General features: G+C 36.5%; 1 protein-coding gene across 1 annotated transcript in view; it reads left to right on the top strand.

The window, feature by feature from the left end:
- The first annotated feature begins 241 nt into the window (after positions 1–241).
- The window catches only part of LOC113231871 (short neuropeptide F), a 112,188-nt gene continuing 84,479 nt past the window's right edge, over positions 242–27,950 (top strand). Inside the window, exon 1 of the mRNA XM_026466408.1 lies at positions 242–272. The gene's annotated coding sequence lies outside the window, so the exon portion shown is untranslated. The remainder of the gene's footprint in view (positions 273–27,950) is intronic.

Genomic DNA, 27,950 nt, shown 5'->3' on the forward strand with positions numbered 1-27,950 from the left:
TTCTGCTGAATTAATAGCTTCGTTTTTTTATGTATTGTTTTTTAATTAAATTATTCATCGTAAAGTTTTCGTAGATTAAGCTTGTAAAAATTTAAAAAAGTATTTACTTTTTCGCACTGGAGCCGACGATACCATTTGATTTAATATAATAATTTACAATTTCATCCACTGTAATTTCATTTCAAATTTAGACTAAGAAACAAAATTGTTAATTCTATTATTAACGGTGGTTTATTCTGTTTCAGATCTAAATTACAGCCACACTATAAAAGGTGAGAATACGTTATAGTACATTAAATATAAGAATTATATTATGTGTTAGCACGCTAACATTCATTCAAAAAAATAAAGAAATTATGTGTACGGGTGAAATAGTATTTAGATGCCGTCAAAGTATCTAAAGTACATTGATACACATAATCTCAGTACAGAGTACTAAAAAATCGACCTCAAAAGTACGTGGAATTATATCTATTTGCCAAGTTTTATTGAAATATCCCCTAGTTCGCCACTATACAGGACTTGACATAGGAGATAATAAAAATCGGTTCTCACTACTCAAAGTATATTGAGAGAGAAAAACGCCTTGAATTGGAGAATAGCAAAACCAACCATTAAAAAAATTGCTCCTTAAATCCATAAATTTTACTATTTAATTCAGGCGTGAATAGCCACCCTAAGAGGTGGATGATTTTCTTCAAAATGAAATGGGACCGCTATGCAAGTACCCCCTTTCCAACAAAAAAAGAATCGTGAAAATCCGTTCACAAATACCGGAGTTATCGCGTAACATACATACATAAAGAAACATACAGTCGAATTGAGAAACCTCCTCCTTTTTTGAAGTCGGTTAAAAATATGTGTCAATGTACTTTAGATAAATATAAATATGAAAATATTGACGTTGGATTCTAATTTAATTGCAATACCTCTAGAATAAAATAAATAAATAATAAATAATTATGCTCGTTTAAGACTTCGATATATTAACATATTCACATTTAAAGTTGTGATTTGGGTTTACGATTCTTGATTACACGATTTGGGATTACATTTTTCACAATACAAGATATTTATTCGCTGAAAAATGTAGTTAACAATGAAGGTGTTATAGTATATTAGGTTGTGTACATTTCACCAAAACCTGTCACGCGAATATTTTCACAGTTCTTATTTTACTTTTGATTTGAACACGTAACATTTGAAGTTAAATTAATACAATAACATAAAAAAAACAACCAGCAACAATTTAAAATTTAATAAAAAAATAGTAATAAACGTAACATACATAAATCCAAATTCACATGTTATATTGTCAAGTAAAAAATCATCAGTATTGTTGTATTGAATGACTAACGAATTACGGAATTTAATTTTAAATTGTCTAGAATTGTTTACAACATCCGACAATTTATTACATAATTTGAATGCTAGGTGCAAACAGCATTCTAATGTAAAATTCCAAATTACGGCGTTGTTTCGGCTGAATTTCTATTTTATTCCTTGTTTTTTTAGAATATCTAGTTTTGATTCAATTAAAATTGCCTAGATATTGTTTAACAAAAACATAAGTCGCATAAATGTACGTCAGTGGTAAGGTTGAGTTTTCTGTATTAAGCACGTAACTTTCTCACTGACCCACTCCAAACACGACCCTAACCCAGCTTTTTGGTTTTTAACCGACTTCAAAAAAGGAGGAGGTTCTCAATTCGACTGTAAAAACATACAGTCGAATTGAGAACCTTTTTTGTATGTATGTTACGCGATAACTCCGGTATTTGTAAACCGATTTTCATGATTCTTTATTTGTTGGAAAGGGGGTACTTCCATAGTGGTCCCATTTCATTTTGAAGAAAATCATCCACCTCTAAGGGCAGCTGTTCACGCATGAAGATTAATTTTTATAAATAGCGCCTAAATTTTACTTAAGGAGCAATTACTTTAATGGTTGATTTTGCTATTTCTCCAATTCAAGGCGTTTTTCTCTCAATATACTTTGAGTAGTGAGAACCGATTTTTATTATCTCCAGTGTCAAGTCCTGTGTGGTGGCGAATTTAAGTATATTTCAATAAAACTTAGCAAATAGACGTAACTCCACGTACTTTTGAGGTCGGTTTTTTTAGGACTCTGTACTGAGATTATTAAATAGTAGCGAAATAAGTGCTGCAGCAGCGTTTATCAAGCAGTACAGAAAACTCAGTTCGTATACGAGTACACTAAATCGTCACTAATTGTCAAATTACAAATAACTCAGTCCATATGTACAAAAATCATCTCATTACAAATAACTCAGTCTATATATATATATACTATCTACAGTTCTAGTGTCTCGTGTGAGATGCGTGTTAACAGTCAATTTGTAAGGCGTCTGCTGCTCCACGTAATGAAATCAACGTCCAATTACTACCTTGTCCATGCCCATTGTGTGGAATTTATTACGTTAAACACGCCTTTTAGACTTTATTTATACATTAACTTCGGCTAACTTAGTTTGGTGACGTCATATTTAAGTGGAGTAATTTTTAAAGGAAAAAATGACATCTGATTTATGCTTCGCACTCACAATGATAAAGTAAGGTAAATGAAAAGTATTTTTCTGTTTGATAAATTGGCAAAATAAATTTAAAAGAAAAACTTCTTTTTCTTTTAAAAATACATGAAGCACTATTGTTGGATATATTTTTTAAATTAATTACGAATAAGGTGAAGGACAACATTTTCCATCATTGTAACACGTTTCTTATTGGTAAGTGTCACTTACTGTTTTTTTTTATAATATCAAGTGACGGGACGAACGAGTCGTGTGTACCTGATGGTAAACTACACGCCTGTCCACAACAGTTGCAGTGCCACTCATAGCTTTAAATCGCAAAAATCTGAGGGGCACTGCCACTGCGCCCGTCACCCTGAGACGTATGTTGACAAGTCCCATGTGCCTGTAATTTCTCCAGTACCCTTTAAAACTGGGACACATGCCACCGACATTACTGCTTGGCGGCAGAAATAGGTAAAGTGGCAGTACTTCTCTGGACGAACTCTTTCTCAACGAGTTCTACTGGGTGTTTATTACTGGAGATTTAGAGAAATTCTAGTTTAGGATTTTTTTTAGTAATAGTTCTAACTTTTTTTATGAAACATACTACAGCATAATCTTTCTTGAGGATTATATCTGTCAAGTAAACTAATAACTGTTGATATATATTTAAAAATAAAAAAATATTTAACTGCCTCGGTGGCCGAACGGTTACCATGCCGGACTGCCACGCAGAGATTCCAGGTTCGATTCCCGGGCCGGGAGAAATATTGAGATGACGATATAAGATTTCTTAGTGAGTTTGGCTGTAATTTGTGGTTGTCTATGTGTGTGTCCATGGCACCAGCGACACTGGCGTGTAGCTTACTATCAGGAGCACGAATTGTTGGTCCCGTCACTTGACATTACAAAAAAAATAATAAAATATTTTTTTAATCACTGAGCAGTCACTATTAATGACTCGTGAGACGATCCACGCAATGCAACGCGAGTGCACCGTGAGGTTATGCAATGTGTGCGTCCGTACACGGCGCGCGACAGGCATGCACACATACAAGCCGCGCTGCTACATTTTTATGAAGTTACCACACTTGTCTTACTTATACTATGGTATTATAGACTCTATGTGTATTACTTCTTTGAAGTTAACGTAAATATACTCTGCTTCTTCCAATATCTGGTAATGGCACTTGTCTACTATGAGATTACATAAAATACATCTTTCTGTTGAGGATTTCTTTCAGATGACGTCATGTCACGTAATAGAGGTTTCCTCAAGTTTGTTTGCAATGTAAACAGTCTTAATACTTATGAAGATCACTCTTTTTCTTTGCTCTGCTTATACACTTATACACATTAAATAAATCTAAGTATTTATTTTATGAAAGTATTTTAAAAATCGGATTTGGTTAAATATTCTGACCAGTATTTGAACATAGTACGTAACAGAGAACATATCGCACGCGAAATCAATTATTGTCGTAACTCAAAATTGTCGGATTGTGAAAACACGATTTGAAAATTAAAAGAAAACAGAATGAAATCAATGCGTATCGCACTGTTAATATAAAATAGTGTATAAAGTCAAAAAGTGATTTTTTTCAGTATCGATGAAAAACTAATTACTCACTTCCCTTGAAAGATCATTAATACTTACGTATAGGTTAACCTACAATAAACTTCAAAGTTTATTACCGACATTTAATCAATTTTCTACTCGCTAAACATATTTAAATTAAATAAACGGGAAAAAATAATTTCATATTTTTTAATTGGAACTGTTTTGACCGGAAGGAAGTAGCTTACATAAAGTTTGTCTCATTTTGAGTTAAGTTGATATCTTTAAATTGTTTCTTGTAATATTCTAATAACTATTTAATTGACGTGTAAAAAATCATCTTTTACGTTCTGCAATGACATAATCTTGAATTTCACATATTTTGAGTTACAAGACTGTTCTAGTAACAATACGATATATTCTTGTTTATAAATACATATACAATACACCATAAATTCACCATATAGTCATTTGTTACTAATGTAGTATAAGGTTGCTTACTAACAAACTATGGTGTCTAAAAATCAAAGATTTTTATTTTCATTTTTATTTTTTTATTTTATTTTTTATTTATTTTATAAATAGTACTGCTACCTTACCTATTTTTGCCTCCAAGCAGTAATGTGAACGATTCTGTGTTCCGGTCTTGAAGGGTAAGGGTGCTGGTGAAATTACAGCCACGTGAAACTTGTCAACTTACGTCTCAGGGTGACGGGCGCAGTGGTAGTGACCCTCAGATCTTTGCGATTGAAAGCACTAAGTGGCACTGCCATTGTTATGGACAGGCATATAGCTAACCATCAGGCGCACGACTTATTCGTCCCGTCACTTGATATTTTTAAAAAAAGGATAATAAAATATTAGGTATACATAAAAATAATCATATTATACGCAATAAGATCCATTCAGTATTTTTTTAAATTTTCAAATTGTGTTTTCTCAATTCTACAATTTTGAGTAACGACAGTATTTGGTTCCAAGTGCGATATTGTTCTTAAATTATCCATGCTTTCACCAGCAAGTATGTTTTGGAAAAACATTACAGAAATAATTTTTTTTCTTACGCATTCTGTAATGTTTATTTTATCTACGGTACTGCCACGACAGTCACGTAGCGTCGATCGGTGGATCTCGGGCATGTTTGCCGAGTAAACAATCCTAATAGACCACTTCACTTCTTCTTTCTGCTCCATTGTGCTCGCTCTATTGTATCCTGATCGGAGATTGGTTCGGAATTTTTACATTTCACCCGAGGTTGGATCAAATTGCAACACGGAAGGTTAAGTTTCTTGAAGTGGCAATTTTCAAACACTTTTTTAATTAATAAATATACAATATAAATATTAGACAACATAGCGTACACACTCATAGCCCCGCACTAGGAAAATCCTTAGTCGCGGGTGCCATAGACACACTCATAGAACACCACAAATTACACCCAAACTCACGAGAGAAATAAATGTAGGCCATACAAATATTTCTCCCGGCCCGGGAATCGAACCCGGGACGTATGCGTGTCAGACCAATATGGGAACTGTTCGGTCACGGAAGCAGTTAAACAACATCACATAAACAAGTGAATAACTAAACCCAAGTAAGTAACTAAAGCACTTGTATTATGGAAATTGGAACCAGACCAGAAATAATATAGAAAAGTTGGTTTTTCTACATTGACCCGGCCGGGGATCGAACGCGCGACATAAGAGATGATGACAGCATGAACACCGGTGTGCAAGCCACTCGACCACGGAGGTCATCATTGAAGTTAAATTATAAGATTCTTAGATTTTATATTTATTTCTATAATAATATATATGAACAGGGAAAATGATAATAAGAGAACATAAAGTGTTAAGAAACATATGACTACTGATAACCACTTCATAAACTTTTTTGTATGTGTTTTAGCATGCATGCTTTTATTTACCAAAACTCTCAGAAACTTACATAAGAAATTTGTCTTAAAATTAGGTACTGAATGTTTTTCATTGCAGTATTTGTTGCGTACCTTTTAACGGCCGTGCCTTTTTTTATGATACTTTTTTACGGGACGGATAATTCGTGCGCCTGGTGGTAAGCGACATGTCTATCCATAACAGTTAAGTACCATTCAGAGCCTTAAATCGCTCATGAATCCTGGTCCGAAACTGGTTGAGGGGTGAAGGGTGTGGTTTTTTTTTCATAATATCAAGTTACGGGAAGAACAAGTCGTACGCCTGATGGTAAGCTATACGCCTGTCCATAACAGTTACAGTGCCACTTAAAGCCTTAAAATTCAAAGATCTGAGGGGCATTAACACTGCGCCCGTCACCCTGAGACATAAGTTGACAAGTCCCATGTGCCTGTAATTTTATCAGTACCCTTACCCTTTCAAACTGGGACACATGCCAACATTACTGCTTGGCGGCAGAAATAGGTAAGGTGGCAGTACTTCCCTGGACGACGTCTTTCACAAGGAGTTCTACTGCTACTAAGACAATTCCTGCACTTAATGATGTTCATAGGCTCCACTTTTTTCTTCAGTTTATTGAGCACTTCTATTATTTGTAACCCGATCTCGCCACGGCTTTCTTAATAAATAAATAAATAAAATTAAAAAAAGGTCTAGGAGTTGCTCTTTATAAATAAACATTTATTATTCACAATAATTATTTCAAACATCATAGATCGAGACTTCCTGCAAGAGCTAAGTCTGTGTTATATATACCTTACCTTATCATTCAATCTTCTTCACATTATCTTTTTTCGCAATACTTCTTGCAATACGTTTTACATACTTAATTACGTTTTGATTTGACTTCAAAATTAATTAATATTTTATGTCTGAGGAGCATAAAATAGAACAACAATACGTAAGATATGTGTAGGAATTGTACCTTTTGTTTTAATTTTCAAACGTAAACAATTTCTTACGAGGCTTTGATGTTTTTAATTACATTAACTAATTGCTCTCCGTAATTCGAGGAAAGGGCTCTGCTATTTCTAAAATACACTCAGGTACTTGTGAATAATTCTATCTGGTGTCAAGAAATCATTATTGGCCTTGTAAATCATGGACTGTTTTTTAATATAAAACCGTGCTTAAATTTCAAATTGTATGAATAAATATTTCATTTTTAACGATACCAAGTGACGAAACGAACAAGTCGTGCGCCTGGTGGTAAGCGACACGCCTGTCTATAACAGTTACAGTGCACTGCTCATTGCGCTCGTCACCATGAGACATAAGTTCACTAGTCCTATGTTTCTGTAATTTCATAAGCACCCTTACCTTATTCTTACCCTTTAAAACCGGAACACAGATTACTGTGTAACCGCCACAGAAATGGCGGCAGAAATAGGTAAGTGACAGTACTTCTCTGGACGAACTCTTTCACAAGGATCTTTATTGCCACTAGAATAATGTACAGGATGTAATCGTATAGGCTGATAAAACGTCTGTGTGGAATCGGCAAAAGACGTCTATTACGACGGAAGACCTTTGTGGAGGGCCTGTGCCCTGCAATGGGACACCATAGAGAATGTAAAGAAAAGATGATTTACAAGTTAGTAGAATGATATTTTTTTCACCTCACTAACTCGGAAAGGCTTTCTTTCGCATTAGAAGTCGCAACAGCGTTTTTTGCACGCTAGCGTGGAAAAGATTTTTGAAATTCGAACTTGACGATGGACTGTGGCGTACTTAAGTTTTTCTTTCGATAAAAAAAAAACATAATGACACGTTCAACTACGTGATTCGTCGTACATTATTTATGTAATATAAATCCGTTGGTATATTTTATTCATATTATTGGTGACATTAAATTGACAAAGATAACTAATTTTGTTTATTAAATTATTTTAATAAATCGAAGAACTAAACTGATTTGTTATAGTTCAGCTGTTTTTCTTTCATTTACCATTTTTCTCGCTATAGTGAGGTGAAAGTTGTGTATTTCGTGCGGCAGCAAAGTTGTTTTGCATCTCGTGCCTTTAAACCCTCGCTACGGTTAGGGTTTTATATTTGAACCACACGCGTCCCACTATGTACGTTCCCACTATGTCGGGACGACAGATTGTCATGCAGTTTACAGTGTCGTGTCTTGCATATTTAAATGAAGTTTTTCACATATAGCACGACACGATTAACTGTCGTTCACGATTTTTTATCGTTAACGACAGTCGTCAGACGATAGAAAAACGTCACGATAAAAACGTGACGACAGATTGTCGCAGCTCCTATTGTCGTCACGTTTTATTTATCGCTGTCCGCACGTATTCTGCTCCCTGCCCTTCCCTCTCGTACCCCGCGCCCTCTGCTCGCTTTGCAGTAGCGTTGGGTCGTAGCCAGAGATGGGCAAGGAGGCTGTCGTGAAACGATAAATTGTCGTCACGATCTAGTGGGAACAGCTAGTCACGACAGTCGTTCAACGATAAAAAATCATCCACGACAGATAGTCGTGATATGGGAACAGGCTAGACACGACAGTCGTCCAACGATAATAAAACGTGACGACATAGTGGGAACGCGCCCTCATGGTTCAATCTTAGCATCCTTCGCTTGCCCAGGTTTCAATACAAGCACTCACTTCTATTGGTTGGTTGTTTTCAAATAAAAAAATATGAAATGTTAAAGACAACTACACCAATTGACTGGTCTTGAACTAGGGAATTCCTTGTACACACCTATTCATATTTATACACTTTCCAGAGCAAACAGACAAGAACCAATTTAAAAAGTCTATTTCCCAAATTGGTCCTACCGGGAACTACCGTTAGGCCAGCGGGGTCGTAAAAAATAACAGCAACGTGTTTAGCAACTGTGTATTAAATAATATCGAGTAGTTTAAACATCCGTAAAATGCTACGTCCTCGAAAGGTATTAAGAAAATGAGGTAAAGCCGTTCTTTATTTCCTAATACCTTTCAAGTAGAATTGTACATTTTCTCGTATGTGATTCTATTTAGAAATTGCTTTGAGCATTTTCTCAAAAAAAAAAGCTTAAAAAGCTTTAAAAAGCTTTTTTAAAAAAGCTTTTAATACTACCTAGCCTTAGAACGTTAAATACAAATTTTAAACTAAGTCAGCCAGGACCACGGGACCTGTAAAGAACCCGAAAGTTCGGAAAAAATAGTTACAAAGTTTAAAGTAATACAATAAAAATACACATACGAAGTCTTTACATAGGCCGACTTAAGAGTGACCTATAATTTAAAACGGAATCATGGTCAGCATTAGCATTTATTTAATTACTTAAACTTCTCTAATGTGGAAATCTGCCAGCACTAATGTGGAAATACTTCAGCGCTTCCAAAATGGTGTACTAAAGACTATAGTCCAATCACCTTGGTTTGTAAGAGCCCAGAAAATACATGACTATTGAAATCTACTATCAAACAGGAGATACTGGCACGCAAAGAAAAGTATAAGTCTCGATTATCACTACATACCAACCAGAAATCTTGCCAATACATTTGTATTGGCAAGATCTCTGGTTGACGAAAAGCTCTAGGTGGCTTGACTTGTTTGAAAAATTTAAGAATACTGGAAAGTTGAATCAGAAGAACACAATCAGGTATTAAATGCATAAGACTGTGACTCTTTATTTCAAACGACATAAAATAGACTTTACACCTACTATTACTGTCTACTACTAATCCATATTCACTTGTATTCCATAGATATCGACTATAATCCAAAGATATTTATGTAAAATCCATCATTAAAAATAAACTAACAATAAGTATATGGGTACATAGAAAACAACGTATGGTGTTACTGTTACTAAACTGCCTCCGTGGCCGAACGATTACCATGCCGGAGAGATTATTAGTGTTATTCTTGTGCATTCATTATAAGTACACTGAGTACTTAGGGGAATAGGATATATATTGAAATGATTAAACTTATTTCTGCGACAATCGCACCGCAGTGGCATACGGTAACAATATTACTAGTATACAAAACACTAAAATTCTTTATTGATAATTGTATTTTAAGTCTTTTACATAGCGTTCAAATTTGCAGCTAACTAATGTGAATATTTGTACAGCTTAACGGCGTTTCTGACTACTACCTTATTTGAATAGACCAGTAAATAACATTTGTCTAGCAAACACTTTGAAACTCCGTGTACGCTGAAATAACGTTTCCACTCGATTCAGCCAATTCGCCAATCCAATTCTCAAATCACACGTTTCCACCAAGAGATTGACTCTTAAGCTGATCGAAAATTTAAGATCAACTGTAAAAATATGTCACGAAATCACTTCGCTGTGGTTTGTTCAAGAAGTTGAGAGACAAGAAATAGATTGTGTTCTTGAACGGCAACAAGGCCTAGATGAATAATTTTGGCAATCGACCAAACGGGAGTATTGCTCTTTTAAATGCTTTGGCGTTTATCACTCTATTAAAACATGTCATTGAAGCTGTGTCACATTCTTTATCTTTGAAATGCAGCTGCAAATGTATTTCAAGGTATTTAATTTTATATGTACTAATTGGGTAAGAAATTAGAAGGAACGTTAAAGAATAATAAATTAGATTAAATTTATATCTATTTTAATGACCCTAACTTAATAAAATAACACTTTCTTAATGTACCAGGAGACAGCGCCCCTAGTGTAGAAACTATATCGTATTATGAGCATCACACGTTGTTAGAATCCACGTTTAAGCTTGTTCGTGTTAACGAAGACACCATTGGTAGAATTGTTCTTGGATTGAAATCCAATGCATTGGGATCGGATGGCATTAGCGCGGACATGGTACTGTTAACTCTTCCTCATATTCTTAATGTAATTACTGATATTGTTAATTCGTCAATTGTTACTTCGACTTTCCCCTCACTTTGGTAAACAGCAATAACTCCCATTCCCAAGAAAAATATATGTGAAAGATTTACGTCCCACAAACATTTTGCCCTATTTTTCAAAAATTTTAGAAAAGATTGTGTACTTGCAGTTGTCAAAATTCTTAGAGGCAAACAATATCGCAGGCGCAGTACAAATACTGCCTTGCATGACGTCATAGACGAAGTTCTCAGCGCTCAGGATTCTGGCAAGGGAACTGCTCTGGTACTTTTGGACTTTTCCAGAGCCTTCGAGTCCATTAATATTCCTTTACTTATTTCAAAATTTAAATACTACGGTTGCGACTCATCGGCTTTGGAATGGTTCAGAAGTTACATTACTAATCGCACGCAATAAGCAAAGTTGTCGAAATCCAATGGTGTTTTCCTGGTATGAGATCTGAGTACTGTTGACAGGAGCGTGCCGCAAGGCTTTATATTGGGGCCGTTGCTATTTGTACTTTACACTTCCGATATCACGGGCTGCATTAAAAACTGCAAGTATCACCTCTACGCGGATGATTTTCAGTTACATTTGTCTTTTCATCCAGATAGAAACTCCAAAAGTACAGGGATAAGAGCACGTCAAGCTTGACACTTAAGACTTAAATCCTACTCTATGCCGCTTACGATAAGAACGGTCCAAGGTACAAAGTTTCAAGCTTGACGTGCTCTTGACTGTACAAGCCTCATTAATGAGGATCTACATCGCTTAGCTACTTGGTCCAGGAACAATGCCTTGGTCTTGAATCTAATCAAATCTCAACTTTTTATGCTAGGATTTTGTAAACAAGTGAGAAACATCGAGTCACATGCGCCAGTTCTTTCAATTGCTGGTTAGAGGATTGCTCAGGTAGCGGAGGCCCGAAATTTGGGTATAATTATGGACGGTCATCTTAAATTTGACACACATGAGGCCGAACTTGTTGGCAGTTGCTTCTATAGGTTAAGAGTGATCTTCAGTATTCGATCGTTTCTCAGTGTTGATTTGCGTGTTTCTCTATGTGAGGCATTGATGTTATCTAAGATCAACTATTGTATCACGTCGAATGGTCCATGCCTTTTGTCTAAAACACACAAACTTCTGCAGCGTGTCTCAAATGCATGTGGCAGATTTTGTTTTTCTATACTCACTCGTACTCACGTCACACCTTACCTCAATGCTACAAATCTACTAAATATCGGTGCTCGTCAAAATCTACTGTATGCTGGACTTTTATTCGATATAGTTAAAACTAGAATACCTGAATATCTTTATGAAAAACTAATGTGGTCATCTAGTGTTAATGTGCGCTACAGAGAGCTGAGAGAACTGAGTAATTGAGTAATTGAGTAATTGAGAGCAATCTGTCCTATTATGTGTACTTATGGTACCACAACATAGAACTACAGGTTTTCCACGTAGTTTCAAATACTCGGCCTAAAAGTGCTGGAATAATATTCCACCACCTATACGCAATAAGACATGCAAACCCAAATTCAAAGCATTGTACCAGCAACACTTACTCTCACTTCAAAAATGTGTGTAGTGCGTTTTTATTATTTAACGTAGTCTACCTAAAATCGAATTTTATTGTTGCTTTGATCTATTCACATTATGTGTATAATTATATTATATACTAAATACATTACACAACATTAAAACCTCTTTACAATCACAATTTACTCCTACAGCTGTAATTATATTCACATTCGCTCAAGCACTTACCTACATGTCAAACAGGTTATTTTAGATGCACTATTTACACTTTACTATGTATATTATTATTGTCAATGTTTAACTTTACGCATAGTCGTTATATTTTTGCTTTCAAATAACTTAATCCCTCTTGTTGGTCCTGATTGAAAACCAACGCCTTAGGAAACTTTGGCATATGCTTGAGTCAGCGCCGTTTCACTGCTATGACAATCATGTTTTGTTTTTTCTTTTATGCTTAATCTGTATTTGTGTTATATCAGTGAATAAATTGTTTATATATCTATCTATCTATGTTGCAGTATAAAATAAAAACAATTCTAATAGGAAACTTTCAAAATTACCTATATTGTTTACATGATTTGAAAACTAACTGACCAATTATATATCACTTATTTAATCTCATAGTCAGTAGTCTCTTTTGATGCTGAAAAGGTGCTTGCTGCTTTGTGCTTGGTGCTTTTGAGGTGCAAATTGTTTATGCGACCGAAAAATGTACGAGCTCTGCTCTGTGTTTGGGTCTTTTCGCTTGCTACTGTTACAGCGCTTGATTACTTACAATCTTTCCAAGCAATAGAGCAGCAGTTCAGCTCCTTGTGAAAAAGTTCGACCAGGGAAGTACTGTCACCCTATCTATTTCTGCCGCCAAGTAGTAATGTGAGCATAACTGCGTTCCGGTTTGAGAGAGCAAGGGTGCTGGTGAAATTACGGGCACATGGGGCTTGTCAACTTATGTCTCAGGGTGACGGGCGCAGTGGCAGTGCCTCTCAGATCTTTGCGATTTAAAGCTCTGAGTGGCACTGCAATTGTTATGGATAGGCATGTCGCTTACCACCACGACTTCGGTTCACGACTTGTTCGGCCTTTCACTTGGTATTATAAAAAAATTAAAATAAAATAAAGGCATAAAATGCTACCAACTCTATATTATCTTAAGATAAATAATTCCTAATCACAATTAATCTTTTAAATTACAACAAAATGGGGTTAAAGCTGTTCTTGTTGTAATCTACGTATTTAATTAGTTCGACGCGATTTGCTTTGATTGGCCGTAACTCCTTTACGGCCACCTGCGTTTTATTACCTAATGCCTTTAAGTGTCATATGGTTACAATCTTATGAGTCGAAGATGGGTATGACTTGTAACGAACTTCGCAACATACACCAAATTTTTCTAATTCAAACTCAATTTTGGTACTGTGCGCCGGTGTTATTTTGAAACTTCGATTGTGGACTACAATCTGAATCCAACTTTTGTGGCACACTATGCGGTACTACGGTAACTGCTTTTAAGTAACATTTTAGAAATACTTAAGATTCCTTATAGATGGCGCTACGGCAAAAAAATTGTTGAAAAAACCAAATATAAAGACACAACAACAAACACGTAGAAAAATTCGTGATATCCGCTGGTTCATTCCGTGGCTTAGTTAGTATAGCGTCTGGCATGGTATGCTAGAAGATGTCGGTTCGAATCCGGCCGGATCGAAGAATTTTTTCTGAGTGTTCGATCTTTGTATTAATAATTATAACAAACATTTTAGAAATTACGTACATACTTCACGACCTTTTCCCATTTGGGGTCAGCAGAGGCAGCAACTTTGCACTTACTACGACGCTGACACACATCTTCCGCCTCATCAACACTCGTGAATGCTGTCATACACACTCGTCGGTTAAGAATATTTGGGCTATACTTGGGAATACTTGGGCTGGCCTTTTTTATACCTCTTTTTAGGACGTCCTTTTGGCCATGCTAAGTTCGGCTCGGTTGATCCTTACCAACTTGCTCGCTCATACTCGTCTTATAAATTTGTTCAGTCAACCTTCCTTCATTAATTTTCTCTAAATATTCGAACCATCTAAGTACCACTTTCTCTATCTTTGCCACTTTCTTTCTGTTCTCTTTTTCTTCTTCTACGCCGCAACGCTCTCTTATCACACTGTTCCGTAAATTATCCACCAGAGTCAGTCCAGTCAAACTTCTCAAAGCTCTCATTTCCACTGCATTAATTCTACTTTCATGATTCTTCTGCCAAATCTGCCTTTCGAAAAACGTCACTCCGTCTAGTTAGAGGACGTCTTAGTATTAGGTACAGTTGGTGAGCCGTAGTCTCCACTCAATAACTCGCCTCTCCCATCGGTATTGGTTCTTCGACAAAGATGACCAGCCCATTCCCACTCCAACAAAAACCCAATAGTCACTACAATACCTCTATGCATAGCCAGTCGTGCATTTCTAGACATTTTCCAGCTGCTCATGGAGGCATGCACCATTCTTTTAATTTCCTGCGTTCACTCATCTTTCAATATCACCTTCACTTTCACATATAAACTTTGAACCCAAATCACCAACTCTTTCACTTGTTCTACTTTCTATCAGTACAATGTAATCCGTCATCTTTTCCTCACGTTCATAAACCATTACTTTCGTCTTACTCACATTAATTTTCATTGTTTTCCTTTTTAAAGCGCCATGCATACTATTTAACATCTCCGGCAACTCCTAATTAATAGGAAATATCTATAAAAACGATAATAAGAGGAAGACGAGTCAGGCCATAAAAGAGGTGGAGCGATAATGTCGCAGAGGTAGCAGGAACGCTTTAGCCAAGATTGGCACAAGACAGTCTGTTAAAGAAACTTAGAAGAGGCTTGCACCGCATAAAGGACCCTTACACATACTAACAAACAGAAAAAAACAAATTATAAACTGTAAGTATTCTATTTATATTATACAGGGCAAATAAAGCTATAAATAACAGAAAAAACGATAGGTTTTAACTTACATATACTGAACCACGAACACCTTTAACACGTGAGTGACATTTTTCTTCTCTCCGACATGCACGAATAAACTATACATCATTTAAAGATAAATTATAGCTTAAAACGTAAATTTGGACAAGAAAAGCAACAAGCGAGATCAGACGAAACTTAGAATCTGAATAATCCTTTCATATCTTATTCTATTTATCACTCACTTTGTTAACTATTTAGAAGAAATTTATTTAAACCCATTATAAGAAAGATGTTTGACTTAGAGTGAACAACCTCTATGTGTAGGAGAAAGTCTGTTAATTTGGACTATTTTTTTTACAACAATTATTAGACTTTGTATTTATTGTTAAGCATTAATTATATTACTACAGACATCTACAAAATCAACAAAATGTGATATCCGAGCTCCAATTTAGTCGACTGGTTTTGTAATTTTGACCACGGGCCCACTAAATTAGACCTCAATAGGCTCTGAGGTAAAACAAATTAAAAACTACAATGAAACGTAATATAACATACATCATAATCAGTTTAGGTAACCAATCTACTAATAAAAAAATAAGCTCTTTACATAAGACCTAAGACATAAGATCGTGGCAAATGTCAGGACTTTGAATACCTTACATGGTTCTTGATTTCAATTATGGAACCGCACACACTGTGTCCAATTAACTTTGGGAGCTCTTTATCATGGTAATTTATTTTCATTTAGCACATTCATTAACCTCGTCTTCTGACCCAAGGCTGCTATCTAAATCGTCCAAGACCATTTGAACACACATTCATTTCACACCATTGGTCGATTTTAACCAACGATATGCTTACTTTACAATACAAATCTAATAAAATATAACCTATAAATGCCGACAATCGTTTCGTGTAAGTTGATTGCAGATAAATAACACTTTTATGCTGTAAATTACAAGCACTGTATGCTTACCTTTAAGTTAACTACGCTCTTAGCACGGATTTATGGAATTTAAATTAAAAATAACAAAAGATTTTTTTAAATAAAACACAGACGTTCAATATCAAGAAGAGAAACATTTATAAATAATAGGACTATTAGTCCTATTATTTATAAATGTTTCTCTTCGCGTATAACTTTCAATTGTAATAAATTATAAATATGTAGCTATATACGTAGCGGTGTTGTTTGCTAAGCGACGATTTGTCAAATATTCTTTTTATGTTTATGTATTTCTATTTAACCATAATCGCACTTCCCTGATCCTGCCTTCCAATTTATTTTACCTATCCATTGCTTTCCGTGAATAAGTTTACCCGTTTTGCAGTAAAACATACGCAAACCGCGAAGCGAAGAACACAATACACTCACTCACTCACACACACACAAACTCTGTTACCAGTCGAATACATTTTACTAGACAAAAAAGCTTTTTCAATTTAGTAAATCCATCTCAAATTCATATAATCATTTACAATAAAAAAATTATAATAATGTAGTAATCTACATACTATAAAGTTGGTAGCATACAGAGTACACTTTTCGACATTTTACCACATGCTTTTAGTACATGAAAGTCATAAATAATACGAACTACATGAAATAAATTATGTATAACATGTAGGTCAATGTATACATATGGCATTTTATACCTAACTCTCCTATATTGATTAGTTTCTGAAACGTTGTCGTTTTGCAGATTATATAGATAGCCTTATTAGAGCAAGGTTGCGGTATCTCCTTTTCAAATATCCTATCTCGTAAGTATTTCGAAATTGATTAAAAGTGGCCTCTCCCCTAGATAGAGATATAATTGAACGCATTGCACGGGCGTCCTGTGGACTAGGAGGGACTTATATAATTGAATGCTGTAAGTAGGAAAAGCTACCAACAACGCCACTTGTAATCGACACGCGGTGGCCCAGCGGTTTGCACTGTGGGCACTGGATGAGGAGGTCTCGGGTTCGATGCTCGGTGGGACCAATTTTGGAAATGGACTTTTCTAAATCGGTTCTGGTTTGCGTGTTTTGGTTTTCGGAATTCCGTCGCTCGTAGTACAACCAGTGGTACTCGTAGTACAACCAGTTATTCTCAAGTTGGAGACAAAGCAATTCGTGTAGTTATTATTATTCAGCCGGTCAAAATTCATATGAAACAAAGACGAATGTTCCGCGTCGTGAGTCTGAGCGGAAGTACGCGCAACGTCTTTTTCGCTCTTATTGTATGGATATAAAGACTTTTTACCGGCTCAAGCCATTTGCGTTTTCATTAGTTTTTTTTAATAATGTGTCGGGACGAACAAGTCGTGCATCTGGTGGTAAGCAAAACGCCCGTACTTATGGACAGTGGCAGTTGCAGTGCCACGCAGAGCTTTAAATCGCAAAGATCTGAAGGACACTGCCACTGCACCCGTCACCCTGAGACACAACTAGACAAATCCCTTGTGACTGTCATTTCACCAGCACCCTTACCCTTTAAAACCGGAACATAATAATGCACACATTACTGCTTGGCGGAAGAAATAGGTAAAGCATATTTGCCTGGATGAAGACTTTTACAAGAAGCTCTACTGCTACTTCTTCTTCTTATCGTATCGATGGCAGACACTACGTTACTGTCATCGTAATGCAATGGCAAATCCTTTGCCAATCGGGGTAACGTACTCGCCGATTGTTGTCCAGGTTGCGCTAGACGTACATAGGAGATGAATACGCCAGTAAGCTATTATTATTATTATTTAATTTTAGGAAGACCAACGACCAAATCCGTGGTAGTAACCCGTTTAGCTCATGGAGGTAGTCTCGATCTCTGATGTTTCAAATAATAATAAAAAAATATTGTAAATGTTATTTACAAAGAGCAACCCCTAGAGTTTCTTGCTCATTCTTCTCAGGGGAATCTGCCTTACGAATGAGCGGTAGAGTTTAATATTGTGACGATTTCAAGTGTAATAATGCTTACCTATGAAATAAAGATTATTTTGAATTTGAATTTGAATTTGAACGGCTATCTTACATAACATAAACTTAAATAAAAACGGAGAGCCAATTATAGGTCCTCACCGGTAGACACACATTAAGTTAATTAAAGAGCTATAAATTATAACTATATAACTAATAATTATACTATATAGGTAATGACATAATCGCACACACAACAATTAGCTACTCGCCAAAAAACAAACCACTAATAAGACGCTTCACCGATGTAACACTAGTGTTAAAAAGGTCAATATCAACCTGCTTGGACAATGCATTGAAACTAATACGAGAAGGTTAATTTCGAGCTGCTACTAAAAATAAATTAATGCAAATTAGTGCAATGATCCCCACACATCACACAGAAATAGAGACGAAATAAGGGCCATCCATCCCCGGCAACTCTTAAGGCAAATGACTTATATCACTTTTAAATATCAACTCTCGTTTGCGTTGAAATCACAAATTAGAAAGCTGAAATAGGACAGCGCCAACAACTGTCCTATGTGTACATGTACGTATATAAAAAAAATATTCTGTATTTATTATAATAAAGGTAATATCTCTAATAATGGGGGGCTGTTTCATTCGGTGGTGTGGGAAAAATAGCAAAACATTTAATTACAATACAAACGGAATTATATTTTATCGGTAATTAGATATTAAATATGTAATTTTTATATTGTCGTCCATTATAGCAAAGTTCAATAAAACTGGTCGATTTGAAGTGAAACGATTGATGACACCCGTCAATTGTTTCGAATTCGGGCTGGCCAGTCGGAGCGCAGTTGTCACCGTAATGATTTGGCAGATTAGTTTTCAAACAAATTAAATGACATTCAGTCTCTATTTGTGGTTATAAACTCGATGAGGCGTGGGAACAGCTAGATTATTTTACTTTCGTACTTTTCCAGTTCATATTGCCGCCAATAATAATAGTATCTTTGTCCAGCATAAACGTGCTGTAAGGGCAAATTTCGTCTTTAAGAGATAACTATAAAGGAATTAACATTCCTGTACTAGCACCACAATACCTTTATGAAAAGTAATCATTTTCATGGATAATATCTATTTCTGTATGTATTTCTGTTTATATACTCGATGTCCCCACATGATCAATTTGTAATAAAAACCAAAAAGTAAGACGTTGCGTAATATGTTATGGTGACAATGATTTCCTTCCTTAACGAATTTTGAATTACGTTAGAATAATATTTATAAAAATTATTCAAATGTAATTGTAGTGGTTAAAATGTCAGTTAAATCATCCGCTTACACTTTCTCCAATGGACTCTCTCCCATGGATCTGACCTGCTCTAGTGGAGCACAGGCGGGTTGGTATGTGTGTACTGTAAAATCAGGATATTTATTTCGCTTTTGACAGAGACAAATTAATATAGACATGAAAATAAATTATCACTCAATTTCAACATACGGATAGCGCATCCACTTTAAACCGACGGCACACGCATCAAGGAGACGGTGTTGTAATTTTATTAGGAAAATTTAATCCAAAAGGTGCCGACCGCAATGCTGCGGTTCCCGAGAAACGTCGGGCGGCAAGCCTACCTTACAAAGGTTAGATATCCAACATCATGAATCATCTTATAATATATTTTCTCTTAATTTATACACATACAGGGTGTGAAATACATTAAATCGGAATTAGTCAGATTACAACTTTTAATACAAATAAATTTTCATATCTTATATCTCTTTCGGGGGCATGTCAGATCCCAAACACAATCAATTTGTTCATACATTTATACCGTACATATCACAACATAAGTTTTTTCCTTGGGCAAACTCGAGCTCTTTCAAGGCATTTTCTTAATATCAAGTTATTGTATTAAAATTTTTGTAACTTTGCAAAGATAACAATAAACATTAAACGTAATAAACATTTTTTCGTATTTTTTATACCGTTTTTGAAATCCTAGTAAAATTTGTTCATAATGTTGGATAATTCCTCCAGGTGTAATGCATTTAAGTTTTCACCGTGTATATGTCTTGGCAATAAATTCCTCAAATTAACAACTCAGCTGTAAATCAAAAAGGTGTTTATTTATTCACAACACCTTTATTTACAAGTATGTAAATTGAAATATAAATTCAATTCGCCGAAATGTAGAAGGTAGTTATGGTGGTGTTGTAAAATGCCGTTATGTCTTTGCAATTTCACTCCAACCTTTACCGGCAGAAAATAGTAAAAAAAATATATAAACCCGAGAGAGCCGTCGTAGCCTAGAAGGAGAACGCGATCGACTATCCCTATGGCCACATTTACCTATGATTTAAATTAAGTTACGTCATCATCAACCCATTTCTACATCCCACTGCTGGACACGGGTGGAGACCCTACTTCTGAGGAGTCAGAAGCGAGAGGTTTAGACATACGTTACCGAGGGATGCGAACCTTCTTCAACGTGCAGGTTTCTTCACGATAGTTACCTTCACCGAAAAGCTTATGGTTTTTTTTATAATACCAAGTGACGGGACGTACAAGCCATGCACCTGGTATTAAGCGACTCGCCTGTCCATAACAGTTGCAATACCACTCAGAGCTTTAAATCGCAAAGATCTGGGGGTACTACCACTGCGCCCATCACCCTGAGACTTAAGTTGACAAGTCCCATATGCCTGTAATTTCACCAGCACCCTTACCTTTCAAAACTGGAACGCAGACGGCAGCACTAATCTGGATGAATTCTTTCACAAGGAGCTCTACTCCTACTTATTATAATTTCGCACTAAAATTCATTTCAAATTTAGTTTCGCACATCAATTCCGTGAAACTCAGAGGCCGGATTCGAACCCACTGTCTCTGCTTGAAAGGCGGTAGGTCAAACTATTAGGCTAAAGGCTTAAGTTACGTACACTGTGAAAACTTGTACCATTAACTGTAGTTCGAAAGTTCATAACACTTGGAAAACGTCTGAAATCTATGATTTGACGATGATTATGAAACCAGGACGGCACTTCTAGAAGTTAACTGAAACATTATCGACGTTTACACTCATATAGAAAATGGTAAAGTCAGGAAATAGATGTATTGAGTCGGGGTCGGGAGATAAATCGGAGCTTTTGGTAATAAGAGCGACCGCTCGTTAGCGGTCGCAAAACGGACGACCAAGTAATCCCCCACGTTAGTCTCTTTAAATGTGCTGCTGTAATTTATCAAAGAACTTTGTCAGACTGCAAATGCTCTTTTTATTTGAATTTAACTAGTGTAGAAGTATGGAGAGGGATTATTAAATATCGGCCTATTCACTCTTCGCTATTGATTCGTTCAGTAAGTAATGAAATAATAACGTCAGTTGATTGCAATTAATTCCTTTATCCATTTATCACAGTAATTAACGTACAAAAGATGGATCAGGTTAAAAAGAATTTTAAATGTCTCGCGATGAATTCATAGGGAGCGGCCGCGCCCAGTTCACTTTCCAAGGAACGCACACAAAGTGTACATCTAGTTATTGCGCGCTCGTTTGTAAAGCATTGACATAAGGCTTTCCTGCCAACAATCACCCAGTCATAGCACCACGTCAGATGACTGATTAAACCAAACGGATTCTAATGACACCAGTGCCACTCGCTCTGCAATCTCATACAATTAGAGCTGTCAAATTGACGTGACGTTTGGAAACAAAGAAACAATGATCGAGACTAGTTAATGTCATTCGTAGACAGCTGTTCGTAGAACAAAGATACTTATAATGATACGTGAAAAATGCTTTTTTATTACATGAAAGCCATAAAAATATTGTAATTTCTATCCCATTTAAGCATAAAAAATTTATTACATTTCAGCATTTTGCAGATGTAGTCTCATATTATATCCACCATGGGTGCGAATTTATGTGTATATGTATATATATGAAAATCTAAAATTCCAGACGAAAACATTTCAGGTTCTTTACACCTTTCTGTAGTGCTTAATATTGTGAATTTATGAACCTACATTTTTCTGGAAAATGTTTTAGTAGAAGTATATATATCTTTGAAAAAAAAAGGTGGACAGTGATTAATGATCACAAAGTATCCCACGAAGGATTCACGAGAAGAGGACGGAAAATAGATTTCAATGAATAAATTACATTTTTTTGGACTTTTAAATTAATTTAACGTTACCTGTTGAACACCTACCTGTTGTGGGTATTTTATTTTAAATCCTCGTTTTGTCGTCCTAGATTCAATACTTCATATGTTATTTCTAAGTAATTTTTCATTACGAAGACTTTTATACCTTGTGACGGGACGAATAAGCCGTGCACCTGGTGGTAAGCGACAAGCCTGTGCCATGTGCATGGCAGTGGCAGTGCCGCCCAGAGCTTTAAACTGCAAAGATCTGAGGGGCACTGCCACCGTGGTCGTCACCCTGAGACACAAGTCTCATGTACGTGTAATTTTTCCAGCACCTTTACCCTTCAAAACTCGAGCGCGGTAATGCTCACATTACTGCTTGGCGGCAGAAATAGGTAAGGTGGCAGTACTTCCCTGGACGAACTCTTTCACAAGGAGCTTGACTGTTACTAAAAGATAAACTAGAAGATAAAAATGCGGTGTATAATATAGTACCTACGCACAATGTTTTGAAGTTAGCATTTCAATTAGTTAAATTATATCTCTTTTATATGCTATATTAAAGTCTTTTTATGCGTAATCACAGTAACTTTTTTACTAAAATACCGAATGTACACTCCGTTAACGCCAGAAACAAGGGCCGTCTTGTCCTCCCTAAAATAAACAGCACGATCTTTGACCGCAGCACCTATGCAACAGTGATCAGAATTTATAACAGACTTCCAATGGAAATGAAATGTTTAAATGGTGATAAATTTAAAGCTTGTTTAAAAAAATAGTTAATTGACAAAGTATTTTAAAATCTTAACGAATTTTATATAAAGACATCAAATAATTGACAATTAACTTAATTAATTATAATTTTAATTTTTGACATAATTTTAACTGAATTGTAATTTTAAGACATTGTACGCCTGATTTGAGTAAGAATTGTGGATCTGATCACTTGTAAGTAACACCTGTATTTTACCAATTCATATAATAAATGTTTCTGATTTCTGATTTATAATAATGTACGCGGATTATAAGTTTTACTTCAACAAAAATCAGTAATAACAAAATTTATGTGAAAATGCGTAACTGAGGCTCTAAAGGCGATGATTTGTATAAGTGTATATCTAGCAGCAGAAAAGTCTTGGAAATTGCAATTTGAAATTCGATGACCTCACTGGCCCAACGGTTTGCACTGTAGGCGTTGTATGAGGAAGTCTCGGGTCCTATTCCTAATAGGATCAATTTGGGATATGAATTTTTCTAAATTGATTTCGGTCTTGGTATTCTGGATAGTGCCCTAGAGTGAATTCGTTGCTCTGATACACATAGTACAAGGAATTACCTAGTTAGAGACTAGTTAGATATATTAGACTCTGGGCTAGTCGGCTCTCATTATTATTATTTTAACAAATTTACGAGAAGATTGTATGGAGTTTGAATACGAAGACTTTTTTATATTATGTTACAGATACGAGTATGTAAATAATAAACGATATAAAACCAGAATAACCTACGATCGATCGTTTTAATTATTAAAAAATGTTTTTAAACAACAAAAATCCATATCTAATTAGTAATAAACTTATAGACTTTTTAGCACAGTGTTACCAGCAAGGCCCAGGAAAATTAACGAGGTGTTTTAATTAAAGGTCCTTTCGTTTTTTTAGTAATTCATTCTCAGGGTAATGTTGCTGCTGCGTATTCTGTTCAGTAGCGGAGCAATTTTCTTCCGTATTACGGTGAAGAAGGTGCTTGACCGCGCTTCGGAAAAAGTTCGTAGACGCACTAGACAAAATCGACAGAAGTAACAGCCTCCTGAAAACATTGCGTGGTTGTGGAGAGCAATTTACGACTTCCGTGTGTGCCAGTTCCAGAGGCAAAAGCTTTATTAAAAAATTTTATGTCGCAGCTGTTATTAAAGGTATGTCGAGAGGTAAACCCCCGGGACACGACGGTCTGAGTATTGAGCACTTCCAGCACGCGGGAGCCCATTTGCCGAGGGCACTGGCACTTTTGTTTGGTATGTGTATGAGACATACGTATCTGCCTGCAAATCTACAGCGTACAGTGGTGGTTCCACTTGTGAAAAATAAAACGGGGGATGTGTCTGATTTAGGTAACTATAGGCCAATATCGTTAGCCACCATAACAGCTAAAATACTGGACTGCTTGCTTGATTGCATTTTAACGAAACACCTAGACTTGCACGACGCACAGTTCGGGTTTAGTCCCGGACTATCCACAGAGAGCGCGGTATTATGCCTCAAGCATACAGTTCAGTATTACACAAAAAGAAGGACACCCGTGTATGCGTGTTTCCTCGACCTCTCAAAGGCTTTCGACCTTGTCTCATATGACGTGCTATGGCAGAAGCTGCGCAGTGAGACGGATCTCCCGGATGAAGTCACTGGGTTGTTCCGGTACTGGTACGAAAATCAGATTAACAGTGTTAGATGGGCGGGAGTGTATTCAAAAGATTACAGGTTGAAATGTGGGGTGAGACAAGGGGGGGTTACATCGCCGAAGGTTTTCAACCTGTATATTAAGGCATTGATCGTGGAACTCAGCAGCGCCAAAGTGGGTTGCTCTATTGATGGCACTTTCATTAATAATATCAGTTACGCTGATGATATGGTGCTGTTGACTCCTGCGATCAGTGCACTTGGTAAGCTGCTCAGGATATGTGAGACATATGCGGAAGCCCATGGACTCAGGTATAACACGAAAAAGACCGAGCTCCTAGTTTTTAAGTCGAAGGCAGGTTCTGTTGGAACTGTTCCGCTGGTGTTTCTCTATGGTAGTGAGATAAGTCGTGTCTCTCAATTTAGCGATTTATCGTGATCGGCGGTGTGTTCGCAGGGCATTTACTCATCACATCTCGAACCTCTATAAATGCGTAAAAACATTGCATCGCTTAGCGCTTTTGATCAAAGGTACCATGGCGAGTGTCCACAATTATTCAACCTTATAACACCGTCTGAAATACGCTGGCCTCTGTAGTCACCGCTATAGAACGGTTTAACGCTTGGTAGCACCTTTCTTCGTCGCGTAGCCGACAAATGGAATTAATTCGCTTCCAGCGCATGTATCCCCTCCCACTACACATATTTCCCTTCACAAGAGGTGTGAAGGGTCAACTTGTACGTAACACTGTACTAGATTCTAGTCCCTATCTACTGACCCGAGAGATAAGCAGTTCCGGGGAGAATACTGGCTTCCCGGTAAGACCATGGTACGGCGGCGGGCGTCCGGATTAAGCCCTTCGTCAGTGATACGCCTTCACGGGCGTCTCTGGTGGACCCGGACTTGGGTATGGACTCGCCGGAGTTTGTGGTTAGCTTAGGCATGAACGCGTTCGTCTGCCCCGGTAGCATGTCGCCGAGATGTACATACATCCCGCGTGCAGCTAGCGCGTCTTGGTAGCGGTCTAGACGAGGGCCTAAGGCGAGGAGACGCGCGGGGCACATGATTTGTCCTTTAAATCAGAAGCTATTTAAGGACATTATCGCAGGACACTGCTACCGGCATCTCCGGCACTAGCCTGGAGAGCAAGTAGAGGATGATCCCTTCAGACGCGTAGGTTTCTGTGAGCTGGAGAGACGCTTCGGTATCGCGAGGTGAGGTGCCTACAGCTCCGCCACTCATGTGGAGATTTGGTAGTGGACTTCAGAGTCAACGGCATAGCGGTAACGGTTGCCGTTAGTTGTGCAATGCGTCACGGGAAGTGAGTGTGTCTACAGCCCCGGTACCCACCTGGAAAATAGGGAGGATGCTGTTGCCACGGAATGAAGTCTGTGCAAACAGGCTGACCTGGGGTCAGGACCTGACTGAGAAGCTCCCTGTGCTTACACAGGCTAAAGTGCCCTTCTCGTATACCCTAAGGGTCGGTACGAGAGTCACTATAATCAAAACTTATGCAGAAAGGAACGGGAGGTGTGTACTAGATTCCTTCAATAGAGTCAATATGCCACGTATAAAAAGAAATACGCCTGGCCAACTAGAAAACAGACAATACAGTTACAAAATCATTGATAACAAAATCCACGTGTTTCACGATTGTATTAAATATAGCAAATCAAATTTTGAATATCAACAGGAATCATATTATACAAGTGTCTACATTGCTACCTAAATGAATTTCTGACTTTGTGAAAACGACTGTCAAGAACAGCCAGTTATTTTTGTTCCATTATGTCTATCACTGTTTTTCGAGGAAAAAATACTATTCTTCTTAAGTTAAATTACGTGACGCCAGTAAAAGAATATTAATCTGAGACATAAAGGGGCCCAGTTTTTTAAATTACCGTAACGCACGATTTTGTAGAACAAAACGTCCCAGAGAAAAATATGTAACTTTTCTATTGAAGCCATAATGTGTTTTGGGTAAAAATTGTTTTAGGCATTTAAAATAAGAAGAAAGCATTATCGTTATTTAAAAGAATAATTTGGATTCAACATATTTTTTTGATTACATTTAATTTGCAAAATGAATTTTAAAATGTAAGGAATTAATTTATTGATTAATTCCGTACATTTTGCAAATTAAATAAGCTATTGCTTATGATTTGTTTTGGCTTCCGGCCATTGTGACTTGTGCCGTTGGCATTGGGCCGTTTTTTTCGGCTGGAAATGCAGTTACGGTCAATGCATTACGCTATCGAGAGATATGGATATCACTAACACGTGGTTTCAAAAAGATGGTGCCACATGTCACACAGCCACCGAAACAATGAATTTATTGCAAACCAAATTTCGCGATCGCATAATTTCGCAAAATTCAGCCGTTAAGTGGCCATCTCGATCATGTGATTTAACACCGCTGGATTTTTTTTTATGAGTTTATGTTAAAGACAGAGTCTATACGGAGCCAATCGAATCGATTGCAGCCTTAAACCTCAAAATTTGTGAAGTGATTAACGAAAAACACCCACCATTTTGTCAAAAAGTGATTAAAAACTTTGATGAAAGAATCGACATCTGTAACTATGGTCGTGGTGGATATTCATCAGATATAATTTTTCATTCATAATTGCCAAACCTTACTTTTTTTAATGCAATAAAAATTTTAATCATTGTCATCTAAATTTGACATTATAATAATATTTTGATTCACAAAAAAAAAAACCACCACATTAGTTCAAAATTATTCATGTACCGTTTTTGTTACATATTACATATCTACAGCATAAATGGAAACAAAAAGCTAGACAAATGACTTTTAGAACTTACAATGGTGGAGCTAGTATCGATGCTGCATTAACTTCATGTTGTACAAATGTAACTTGTTTGTCAACAATCCAACCAAACGGCAAAGCAAAACCAAGTGCAACAAGCCACGAGTGACCAAAAGCAATACTCTTAGGTCTGTTTGCATTTTTTTTCACATTTCCGCTAAAACAGTTCGTTGCAGCATATTTTCCTGAAAACGTGATTGGTATCGCTCCACGTTTCATAGAGACCGATTCTCCAATAACGCGATAGGTTTACGATAACTTATGACTATTTTAAGGACAATGTTGTACGCTGTT

Source organism: Hyposmocoma kahamanoa, unplaced genomic scaffold, assembly GCF_003589595.1.
Source record: "Hyposmocoma kahamanoa isolate Upper Pololo Valley unplaced genomic scaffold, ASM358959v1 66, whole genome shotgun sequence".
Taxonomy (NCBI): Eukaryota; Metazoa; Arthropoda; class Insecta; order Lepidoptera; family Cosmopterigidae; genus Hyposmocoma; species Hyposmocoma kahamanoa.